Source organism: Camelus dromedarius, chromosome 11, assembly GCF_036321535.1.
Source record: "Camelus dromedarius isolate mCamDro1 chromosome 11, mCamDro1.pat, whole genome shotgun sequence".
Lineage (NCBI taxonomy): Eukaryota > Metazoa > Chordata > Mammalia > Artiodactyla > Camelidae > Camelus > Camelus dromedarius.
Window position 1 is genome coordinate 63,647,939 of NC_087446.1, and position 12,575 is coordinate 63,660,513.

Here is a 12,575-nt window from a genome sequence, read left to right on the forward strand (position 1 = left end):
ATAGTCCAGTGAAGGGGTCTTGGTTCTGCCTCCAGGATTTTCAGCCAAGCTCCCTCCTTTTAGACAGAGCTGCCAGTACACAGCCTGCTGATATTTGAGTGCCAGAGCAGAGCCATAGAATCTGATGCCCCTAGGATATAGAATATATTCTAAGAATATGTGCATAGAATATGTGCTGAGTGACATTGTGTTCATCGTGCAAGGAGGGAGAATGCTTTCCCACTCTTTTTGTCATCAGAGAGGTCATATGAACACTAGAGGGTTTTTCCATTGACAGCATTTTTGGACTAACAGCATCCTCTTGCTGTGTAGTCTCATTATATTCTTGCTTCAGAGAATTAGGATTTAACATGCCATTACCTGAAATATGTTGCTGCTGATGATAGTCTTTTTAAAGATTATATTTGTATTACACATATTTTACTCATATTACTATCCACTAGAATGTGGCTTCCATTCTAGGCTGTCATTTTCTCAGGGCCTAGAATAGTATATGATCCATAGCAGATAGATAATAATTATTTGTTGATTGAATAAATGGATGCATTGTCTCTGTGTTGCAATCTACACTTTACTATATGTCATTAACATTTTGGATTATATACCTTACCTCCCTAAGTAGATTTTAAGTTGTCTTTTAAGCAAGGACTACATGGGGGAGGAAAAGTTATTTTCTCTCTACACTTCCAGGTTCATGGCTAAGATCCTTCTGTAATAAAAAAACATATTAACAGGAGAAAAACAAATAAAAATTTAATAACTGGTATACCTTCTGTATACATGGGAGATACCCAGGAAAACTGAGTAACTCCCCAGAATGACCCAACCTGCCACCTTAAATACTGTTTCCAGCTAAAGACAAAAAAAGGCATTTGGTGAGGAGAGCCTGGTTTTCAGGCAAAGCACAGTAAACAAAGGTATGAGGATTTAAGTCCATGTCTTTTCATTGATAGAGTTGCTAGAGGTTTAGTCACCCTCCTTTTCATGGTACAGAAAGGTAGACACCCTTACAAATGGAAATTTCCCTTATAAGTGTAAATTTCTTTTATGAAAGTGTAATTTCTACTCGGTTTTCAGAGTTTTTTTCTGTCTGCTGTTTCTTAAAAATAATCAGCCTGAAATAATCCTTATGTCAAAAAGGCTTTTTTTAGGGTGACTTATTCTGCTTCCATTCAACTGCATCGTACAATTATTTTTGTCCTAATGTTAAAGATAAAGGGTCTAGATTAGGTGGTTATTAATTACCCAAATTGTACTTAGTCTAGGATCTTAAAAACTTCTACAGTCACTCCATTTGTCCTCTTTATTCATTAAGAGTCAGCTTTGTTGACAGTTTCTCCATGAAATGTCCCCATACTCCCATGCTCCACTTAGCATCCCAGGCTAAGTTCTCCTGTGCTATCACTTTCATGTATCATGTTAACACTGCATTTCCATGTTGTATGGCTGTTGTCATTTTCAGTATTTGTGTTGAGGGCTGTTTGCCTATAGACTGAGTCCTTAGACTATAACAAATATCTCTTTATCCATCTTTATGTCTCTGATAATGTTTAATAAGTGAACAGTGTCTCTGTTATGATAATATGAAAATTAAGAAAACTCCAAATAACATTAAATGCTCAAGTGTGTGGTGCTAAGTATAAAATAGTGCAGGTTAAGGGACCTTGTAACTGCTTTCAGATGCTAAAGTTTGCTTCTAAGTTACTTGAGGGTGAAATTGATCTTCCTGTGGGATGACAAAGAATTTTATACTTCAGATCAGTAGGCAAACATTTACTGCAGATAACAGTGGCATATATTTACATATAATATTTGCACATGTGAACCTCAGTAACTAAGAGTGACTTCTTATCTATGCATTGTTTTGGTGGCTGGTGACTATGCAAAACTAAACCAGAGAAGGTGCTCTGTTTTAAATAAATATGTGGAGGGACTTCCAGAATGTGTGAAATAAGCAGACAATTGATAAGTATGTTTTTTTTAATTGTCACTATATTTGAAGGAAATATTCATATGTGATTTATGCATAGAAATAGCAAAAAAAAAAAAAAGGCAATTGCTAGGAAAGGTTACTAGGAATAATTGTCTTTTAAACTCAGTAGTATTTCCCTGCCAACTTTGAGAATAACACCTGATTTTCAAGTCAAGTAGGAGCCCTTTAGTTAATGCCTCTGTATTAACTTTTCAATAAATAGGTTTTATTGTTTGCTTGTTATATTTTAGAATCCAAAGATTCAAGAAGTCAGAAAGCCTTTCTGGGCCCCAGAAGCTGGGCATTTGGTGTATAACAACTTTTCAGGTTTCTCTGTGGGAAGGAGCAAGCCTTCCCCGAAACTGTCTCCACTGGGGAATCTCAGGTGTCAGAAGCATGGCAAGTAGGTTCTTATCTTGGCTGATTGCAGACCTTCCTTACTTCTGACTATGCCATTAGTAGCATTTATGTCATATGTAATTATTGGTTAAATGTAATTTAAAATAAAAAAGTGTGCCATTCTTTTCCTTAAAATCCCCCTGCACTTTTCCATCATATAAGAATAAAATCCAAATTCTTTACCATGAGGTCCTATATAATCCGCCTCCACACTCCCATCTGGATTCACCATTCACCGCCTTTCCCTCATTCCAGACATTCAAAAGACATTAACCTTCTTATGTCTCCAGCAGAGCAGCTCATCCTGTCTCAGGGACTTCACATGGCTTACTTAGCTAGGAAAATCCTTGCCCCAGGTCTCCGCATGATGGCTTCTTCTCTTCATTCAGGACTTTGCTCAGAAATCTTCACAGAGTCTTCTCTGGGCACCATTACCTACCACTTTCCCTCACTTTGCTAAGTGACTTTCTAGCATAACATATGTATTATCTCTTCATGACATTTACCACTGTGACCTTTTATTGCTTATTGTTTTTCATATAATTTGTTTTGTCTCCCTCTACTAAGAATGCCAACACCACAAGAGGTTCTTGTCTGTCTTGCTCCCTGCAGCACACATCACTCTTAGAAGAGTGCACGGCACATAGTAGGACCTTGGTAATATTTGCAGAGTATAGTCCCCAGACCTTAGACTCTGTGAGGCAGAGACTGCCTGTCCTGTTCACCAGTCCTTATTTATTATTTTATTTATTTTGATAGTAGGTCTACTTTTCTTGCACAATGCCTGGGATGTAGTTGGAAAGAATACTTTAAAAAAAAAATAACTAGAGAAATGAATGAATTCCATGGACAGATTTTGACTATAGTTAAATATATGTATGAAAATGAGGCTTAACTATGTTCTATGCATTACACTACTATGTAATGGAAGAAATTTTAATTAATCCTGAATTTCTATGTTGTTTCAAGGATCAGAAAATTATGGCCCTTGGGCTAAATTCTGCCCACCACCCATGTTTGTAAATAAAGTTTTATTGGCATTCAACCACGTGCATTCCTTAATATATTGTCTATCCATTTGTAAATAATGTTTTATTGGAACAGAGCCAAACCATTTGCTTATGTATTACCTATGGCTGTTTTCTTCCTACAAAGGCATAGTTGAGGAGTTACAGTAGAGACCAAGTGGCCTGCAGAGCTTAAAATTGGATATCCAGCCTTTTACAGAAGAAGTTTGCTGACCCCTGTTCTACAACACAAAAGGAATATAGCTTTAACATTGGGGCCATTGCAGGGTAAATTGTGAGGGTCGTTGTGTGGGGAAAAGATGGCCCTCCAGGAAGCCAAGTAATCTCAGGCCCATGCCAGCTGGCAGAGAGCCTGCCTAAGCCATCTCTTGGCTTGGTACTGTGACATGCTGTGAGGTGACATTTTGCAGTACAGGCAGGGAAATTTCATGTCTTTTTTTTTTTTTTTTAATTCCCTGCCCATCTTCATGTGAACAGGAAAATATTCCAAACCAGATATATCTTAAAAAAGAAAAAGCACCTGAATGACAACACAAGTCGGCAGCCTCTGGATAAGCAAGTCTGGGTGCTGTGGCTCATCTGCCTTCTGCGCCTGTCTCATCGTGCTGGTTGTGGCATTAGCAGGAATGCTGGTAAAGCATCGCAGGCGTTCTGTTTTCATAGAAAGGGAACTTCAGGCTCAGCCTTTAATATGCAGTCTATTTAGAAACCTTTCCTCCTTTTGTAGTTTAGATATAAACACTACAAGTGTTCCCACTTGTGTAGGTGGTGAGAGGGGAGGAGCTACAAGTGGGAGGCTCCGCACTGGCCTACATATATATATAAGGGGAGGCACTCGCTCCAACTCAGTATTTCAGCACAAACGTCCTTTCCCTTGAATCCAGCTCTTTGAAATTTGCTGAGAATTCGTGTTGTTTATACTTGTACCCTTCACTTTCAGTCTAGCTGAATGAAGGCTTCCCCATATGTTCCATTTTTTGATCTGAACATGTGTGCAAGCTGTTATTCACCTACCATGTTGGGAACACATTTTTTGTGTTATGTTGACAGGCCTTCCTAAATACATAATGAGAGGCACTCTCTCCAAGTCGGCTTTCCAGCTCAAACCTTTACCTTCAAACCATCTCTACAGAGCTTGATTTTTATTTCAGGGTAATTGTTTCTAGATGTACATGGCTATTCTGGCTAGCTGAATGAACGCTTCTCCACATGTTCCAATCTGGGATCCGAATGTGTTGGAAGCTGTCCTTCAACTACCTTGTTGATAGAATTTCTGTGTTAGGTTGACAGGCTTACCTATATATATAAGGGGAGCAATCACTCCAACTCGATTTCCCAGCACAAACTGCCTTAATTTGAAACTTTCTCTAGGAAACATGCTGAGAAATCAGAGTATGTGTCTCTAGATGTAACTTTGCCATTAATGGTAGCTAAATGAACGCTTCCTAACATGTTCCAGTTTGGGATCCGAATGTGTGTGGAAGCTGTCCTCCTACTTTGTTGGGAACAGTTTCTGTGGTAGGTTCACAGGCCTAACTATAAACATAAGGGGAGGCACTCACTCGAACTCAGTTTTCCAGAGCAAACTGCCTTTACCTTGAAACCTTCTCTAGGAAACATGCTAGGATATCAGGGTAAGTGTTTCTAGATGTACCCTTACCTTTCAGGCTAACTGAAAGCTTTTCCACATGTTCCATTCTGGGATCGGAATGTGTGTGGAAGCCATCCTTCACCCAGCTTCTTGGGAACCCATAGTTTCTGTGTTAGGTTGACTGGCCTACCCATATACATAAAGGGAGGCACTTGCTCCTACTAGGTTTTCCAGTGCAAACTGCCTTTAACTTGAAACTGGCTGTAGGAAAGTTGCTGAGAAACCATGGTAAGTGTTTCTAGGGAGTATCTTTACCCAGCCTAATTCACATAAATATTTCCTTTCTGAAATCCATAAGACCAGCACTATTTACTGTAGAGGAATTCAGTAACATTATCTCGTGTATCATCTTTCTGTGAAACTTTAAATACATAATTCCTTGATATACCTCCCATGTAATATGTTATTCTCTTAAAGATTTAAAAAACTTACTTCTTATAAACTTGTCAAGTTTTCTCTTGATATTTATGGCAAAAGAAGAGTGACTGTGTTACTTAGTTCCTAAGACCTAACAGATTGCATGCAATGGCTATTTATAAATGTCACTGGACTGTCACCTTATTCTTTGAATACCCTAGGTAACTTAGCTTTTGAATACCCTAAGGTTCTTACAAGAAAAATCACCAGTGGGCAATATGTTTACCTAGAAGCTAATTTGTGACTGTCTGCTTTACCTTCCACTTCTAGATTCACTCTCAAGTAGCTGGCATAAAATTAGAGTAATTAGGCAACTTAGGACCATGAAGAAGTGGAATAAAAATAGTGGTCAGGAAAAACAGTGTATAAATAAATCAAGCACCACTCTGTATCTGCAACTAGTATTCCATGAGACAAAATCTTTCCAGTGTAAAATTAGTATGTCCCTACTCTTCTTACTTACTTACAGAGTGATGAGAATTCGAATTCTGGAAATTGGAAATTGGATTATTTTCCATTGTATCTTTGGCACAGAGAATCCAGCACATACAGGCACTCAGTGAAGTAGAAAAATAAATTCAAAGTGATTTTTTAGCCACACAAACATATACCACACAAGTGAGCTATATTCACTTTTGTGAAGGACACATCAAGTTTATTGAAGTAAACTTGGAGGTAAACTTAGAGGTAACTTAGACTACTTAAAGAAAAAAAAAAGAAACCTTTGAATTTAACGATTGGGTAAAGTGGCTTGATTTATGTCCAAAACTCTAAGGATCCCAAAATACATATTTCTCAACTCTCTCATCTGTGGACCTATGATTTTATGGAAAACCATAGGTTCTCTCCTTCTTGTGCCACTCTACTTCCAACCTTAGAACTTTGCTTTGCATTCAGTAGTATCTTTTACCTCAATATTTATTGACAGGCAAACTATTCTCAGCCAATTCGAATAGTTCTGTAAACAAAATATTTTTGTTCAGGGCTGCTGATCCGGTTGGCTCCTGCATAAAACTGCCTGGCCAAAAGAACTGGAAATGTAGTGTCTTGGTGGTTGCAGGGAGCCTCACCATCCCTCTAACCGATCACCCTCCTCTCCTTCTGTTGTAAATTTTCTCCCACACTGACCAGCACAGCCACCTCAGCTGAATTCTGTAACTTATTTGCTCAGCTGCCTCCCACAGACTTGGACTTTTTTCCATATTTCTTTGTTCAAAATCTTAAGAAAGATGTCCAGTTTCTAGCTCCACATGCAAAGAGACTGGAAGTCACTACTTCATTCTAACAATAAGTAAAAAGTTTAATGGATTGAGAAATCAGCAACTCTTCTAGGATCCATAAGAAAAGAGAGGACACATGACAAGCTGCTACTTCCAAGTTTGGAGAGACATACAGGTAAATATAGGGAGACATGGGTCACTAGAGCAGAGACTCACCAGCAGAAACTGCCACAGGAATCAGTGCTGGAGCAAGAAAACCTGGGCTGTAATAGATATTAACCCAGCTGTATCAGTGATCACTTTGAACATCAATATTCTAAGTGCATCAGTTCAGGGTGGGGGACATAGCTCAGTGATTCAGCACGTTAACATGCATGATATCCCGGGTTCAATTCCCAGTCCCTCCATTTGAAAAAAAAAAAAAATTCAAATAATGACTGAAAATATAAATCCATCACTAGGGGCAGTATTGTTTTGTTTTTTAATTTACAAACAACATTCTTCTCAGTCATCTCAGGAGTAAATAAAAGAAGTGTCTTAATGGGGACCCATCCCTATCTTTCACAAATTTCCTGGCATTTTGTTTTAGGTAAGACCAGAGACTGTCCCAAAGACAGTTTCTTATCTACTTAGCACCAAGTTAGAATAAGTTTTGTGATCTCTTTTGTTTTCTAAAAATGCATCATTAGTTTCACATTTTAAAGAAGACACAGAGCCCTAGTGGTTATGAATATAATTAAGTGTATTTTCAAAGACTCAAATTTCAAGAACTGAGCCCAAGGTAAATTCATTCTTCTGGATCATTGTTGAATATTTCCACTATGTAATTTTCCCAACTCTGTTGTTATGCCTTAAAGAAATAAATGTATATCTGGTGGATTAGCCAGTGCATTTGGATTATTTTATTTTCTTTTTAAAAAGAATCATAATATCTGGATCACATTGTGGACAAGAGGTTCGAGTTTAGCTTCATCAATATGTTTTATGTGCATTTCTTTCTTTACAGTTCTAGCAATATTTGAGTCTTCTTAAAGTTTTACAAACTTGAAAACTTCCTATAATGTATAATCCACTGATTAAAGGGATTAATTATAAAAAGCAATCATGAATTTCATAGTCATTGTTTCTAATTTAAAAATACGTTCATTGTGCAATTCTCAACATCTGTAAAGTTAAAATAGAAATTTCTCTTTCCTTCTCTCCAATTTTACATGCCAGAGATAACCATGGTTAACATTTTGACATGTATCTTTTCAGATTTTATTTTCCTATTCACATAGAAACATGCATGTACATATATTTTAATTTAGTTTAATCTTTACTGTGAAAAATTTCAAAGTTGTGGAAATTAGAATATTATAATGAGCCAATATATACCTTTCACCCAAATTGAACTCTTTCAATTTTTCCTCAGTCTTGCTTCATCCACACTCCCACCCAATGTCTTCCATCCCTCACTGGGTTATTTGTAAAAAAAAAAAAAAAAAAAAAAAGGCATAATATTTTATTAGTCAATACTTTAGTGTTTATTTATCTCTAAAACATGACATTTAAACACCATTACTATACCTAAAATTGTCTAAATAAATAACTTCAATAAAATGAAGTAGTGTTCAAGTATTCCTAAATATCTGAAAAAATATATAAACTATATACATATATATAACAGAACTATACTAGACATAATGCTAGTTTATTGCAGAAAAATTTAAACTAACAAAACAGGTAGCCCCTTTGTATATGTAACACTTATGAAAATAAGTTGGCTTTATATAACTCCTTTGTAGATAAATGATTAAAAATTTGTTTTTTTATCATTTGCTTCTTAAAAATAGAATATTAATTGCATAAAATGTATTTTCTTTCAAATTCATACTTTTTCCCAGTACTATCTTGACTTGTTTACATAAGTCAACCCAGTCTGATTTATTTTAAACACTCAGTATGTGCTTCTGTCTGTTACTTTATTAGAGAGCAAGAATTCTTTATTATTTTTAATAAAACATACTAGCAGGAAACTATACTGGGATTGTTCCATTCACAGAGTCAAGCAATGATACCTGTTTTGTTAGATCAAGTGTCTAAGACTCTCAACTTCCAAAAGATTACATGGACAAAGTTTAAAACGTCATAAATGATCAACTAACAAAGTTAAAAGTAAATGGTAGATGAAAGAACATTACTGGGATCCATTGGGATCTCTGAGCTTATGTTTTACACTCCTATTAATTTATGAAATTCTGAGGTCAGGCTTAAAGCTCACTTCTTCCATAAATGACTACTAATATCACCTATCTTTTCATGTGTGTATTTTCCAATCCTATATCATTAGTGAAATGCCTTTTAATGACTTTTGCCCATTTTTTGAATTGAATTGTCTTTGTTTCTTTATTTTACTGTGGAGTTTTGATAATGGACTTAAGAGATGAATCCTTGTTCAGATGTGTGGTTAGCAAATATTTTCTCCCTTGCTCTAGCTTCTCTTTTTATCCTCTCAACAGTCTCTTTCATATAGCAAACATTTTTCATTCTGATGAAGTCCAATATGCTGATTTTTTCCCCTTTATAGGTCATGCTTCTGGTGTCAAGTCTAAGAAGTCACCACTCAGCATCAGCTCCCCATGGTTTCTCCTATGCTATCATCTAAAAGTTTTACAGTTTATGTTTTACATGAAGGTGTATGATTCATTTTGAGTTAATTTTTGCATCAGGTGTAAGACTTAGGTCAAGGTTAATTTTTTTCTATGCATATCCAATTGTCCCAGTACCATTGGTTGAAAAGACTTTTCAAAAATTGCTTTTTGTATATTTGTCAAAAATCAGTTGCCTGTCCTTGGGTAGGGGCTATTTCTGGGATTTCTATTCTATTCCATTGACTAATGTGTCTATTGACCAATATAAATTTTATGTAATGGGCCTAAATATTTCCTACTATACAATCTAGTCGCCTGTCTACTGTAGTCTCCTGTTCATTGCTGTCCTCAACCAGGGACTCTTATCATTATGTTCCTGGTGTAAGTTTTTTGCTTTGGGGGTGGCTTTTTTTGGTCTATAAAAAAGACATAGAGAATCTTGAATATTATCCTATTTAATGGTATTTTGTGAGTTTCCTTGTGAAGAATTTAGTCTCTTTATTAAGCTTTCTTAGAGAGAAAGCTCTCAGCCTCACCATTCAGTGTGTTAGCTGTGGGCTTTCATATGTAGCATTTATTATGTTGAGGTAGTTATCTTTTATTCTTGTTTGTTAAGGGTTTACATCATTAAAAGGTGTTAAATTATGTAAATGCTCTTTCTGCATAAATTGAGATGATCATGGGTTCCCTTCACCTTTATTCTGCTACTGTGGCATATTAAATTGATTAATATTTGTATGTTGAACCATTCTTGCATTCTAGGAATATATTCCACTTGGTCACAGTGTATAATACTTAAAAATGTGCTGTTAAATTCTGCTGACATTTTCTTGAGAATTTTCATCAGGGATACTGATCTGCAATTTTTATAGTGTCCTTGTCAGGATTTGGTATCAGTGTAATGCTGACACCATAAAATGAGTCTGGAAATGTTCCCTCCTCTTCAATTTCTTGGAAGAGTTTGGGGGAGAATTAGTGTTAATTCTTCTGTAAATGTTTGGTAGACTTCACAAGTGAAGTCTTCTGGTCCTGAGCTTTTATTTGTTGAAAGATTTTTGATGACTGATTCAGTCTCCTAACTAGTTTTGGATGTTTAGATTTTCTATTTCTTTATGGTTCAGTCTTGGTAGGTTTTGTGATTCTAGGAATTTGTCCATTTCATCTCAGATATCCAATTTGTTGGTGTACAATTTTTCATAATGCTCTTATAACACTTTATTTCTGTAAATTTTATTGTAATATCCCTTCTTTCATTTATGATTTTAGTTATTTGAGTCTGTCTCTTTTTTCCATAGTCAACCTAGCGAAAAGTTTGTCAATTTTGTTTATGGTTTCAATAAAGCAACTCTTGGTTTTATTGATTTTTCTCTGTAGCTTTTCTGTTCTCATTTTGAATATCTCTGCTTGAATCTTTATTATTAATTTCCTGCCACTAGTTTTGCATTTAGTTTGTTCTTTTTTAGTTCTTTAAGGTGTAAATTGTTGATTTGGGAATCTTTCTTTTTTTAATGTAAGCATTTGCAGGTATAAATTTCCTTCTTAGTACTACTTTTACAGAATCCCTAAGTTTTATATGCTATGTTTTCATTTTCATTTGACTCAGTTTTCCTAAATTTTCTTATGATACCTTCTCTGACCCATGGGTTGTTTAAGGGTGTTAATTCCTCACATTAGTGGATCTTCCCAGTTTTTCTTCTGCTATTGATATCTAGTTTCATTCCATTTTGATTTAAAAGATTATTTATATGATTTCAATCTTTTTAAATTTATTGAGACATTTTTGTGGCCTGACATAGTGTAACCTGGAGAATATTCCATAGGTACTAGAGAAAAATGTGTTTTGCTGTTGTGAAGTGGAGTTTTATATATATATCTCTTAGGTTCAACTGATCTCTAATGTTGATCAAGCCCCCTATTTCTTTATTGACCTTCTGTCTTGTTGTTCTACCTATTATTGAAAGTGTGTTATTGATGTCTCCTACTATTATTGTAGAACTGTCTACTTCTCCCTTCAAGTTTTTCAATGTTTGCTTCATATATTTAGGAGATTCGATGTTTGTTACATATATCATTATAAACTATATTTGTATAACAATTCAATTGAAAAATGGGCAGGAGACCTGAATAGACATTTTGCCAAATAAGACATACAGATGGCCAACAAGCACATGAAAAGATGCTCAACATCACTAATAATCAGAGAAATGCAAATGAAACCCAAAATGAGGCATCACCTCACACCTGTCAGAATGGTCATCTAAAAGAACACAAACAAATGTTGGCAGGGATATGGAGAAAAGGAATCCCTCATATGCTGTTGGTGAGAATGTAAATTGGTGTAGCCACTGTAGAAAACAGTATGGATGTTCCTCAAAAAGCTAAAAATGGAACTACCATATGTTCCTTGGTGTATATATATATACACACACATACACACACACACACATACATATATACACACACACATACATACAATGGAATACTAATCAGCCATAAAAAATGAAAATCTGCCATTTACAACAACATGGATGGACTTGCAGGGTATTATGCTTGGTGAAATAAGTCAGACAGAGAAAGACAAATACTGCATGATATCAATTATGCGTGGACTCTAAAAAATACAACGAATTATAAACTAGTGAATATAACAAGAAAGACTTATTAGAGAACAAACTAGTGGTTACCAGGTTACATTGTGTTGCTTTGTTAAGTGTGCTAGTTTGTCATCATTCAGGATCCTCAGGGATCATCATTCAGGATCATCAGGGTGTGCTTAAAACATTACTCATAACAATTGAATTATCTTACTTTTTGGAACTCTTAAGAGTTTCTTCATTTCTAACATATGAGAGTTTTCTCTTGCACAGTGAAAAAAAAGTGACAGTGAATATATGTATGTTCATGTATAACTGAAAAATTATGTTCTACACTGGAATTTGACACAACACTGTAAAATGACTATTACTCAATAAAAACGTTTAAAAAGAGAAAAAGAAGAAAAAAACATTTTTAACACAAAATAAAGCACTCAAATGTAAAACAGAAAAAAAAAAGTTTTCTCCTGGATCCATCTCCCTGTAATCCCTTGAAACTCTCATTTTAAAATGTTGCTTTATGGTTTGGTTTGAAGGTTCTAACCCTAGTCTGTATTAACTTTTATCTTTTCCTTTTTTAAGTTTAATTGAAAAGAAAACTAGGAAAAAAAAAACCTCTGGCAGCTGTGATACTAAACACAATTATATTACAATAAAAGTC

The 12,575-nt window shown here is 35.4% G+C and overlaps 2 long non-coding RNA genes across 3 annotated transcripts in view; one reads left to right on the top strand and one right to left on the bottom strand.

Annotated features, from left to right (window-relative positions):
* The window catches only part of LOC135322408 (uncharacterized), a 109,166-nt gene that overhangs the window by 58,643 nt on the left and 37,948 nt on the right, over positions 1-12,575 (top strand). The gene's annotated exons all lie outside the window — the stretch shown is intronic.
* LOC116150253 (uncharacterized) overlaps positions 1-12,575 on the bottom strand; it is a 116,607-nt gene that overhangs the window by 32,144 nt on the left and 71,888 nt on the right. The gene's annotated exons all lie outside the window — the stretch shown is intronic.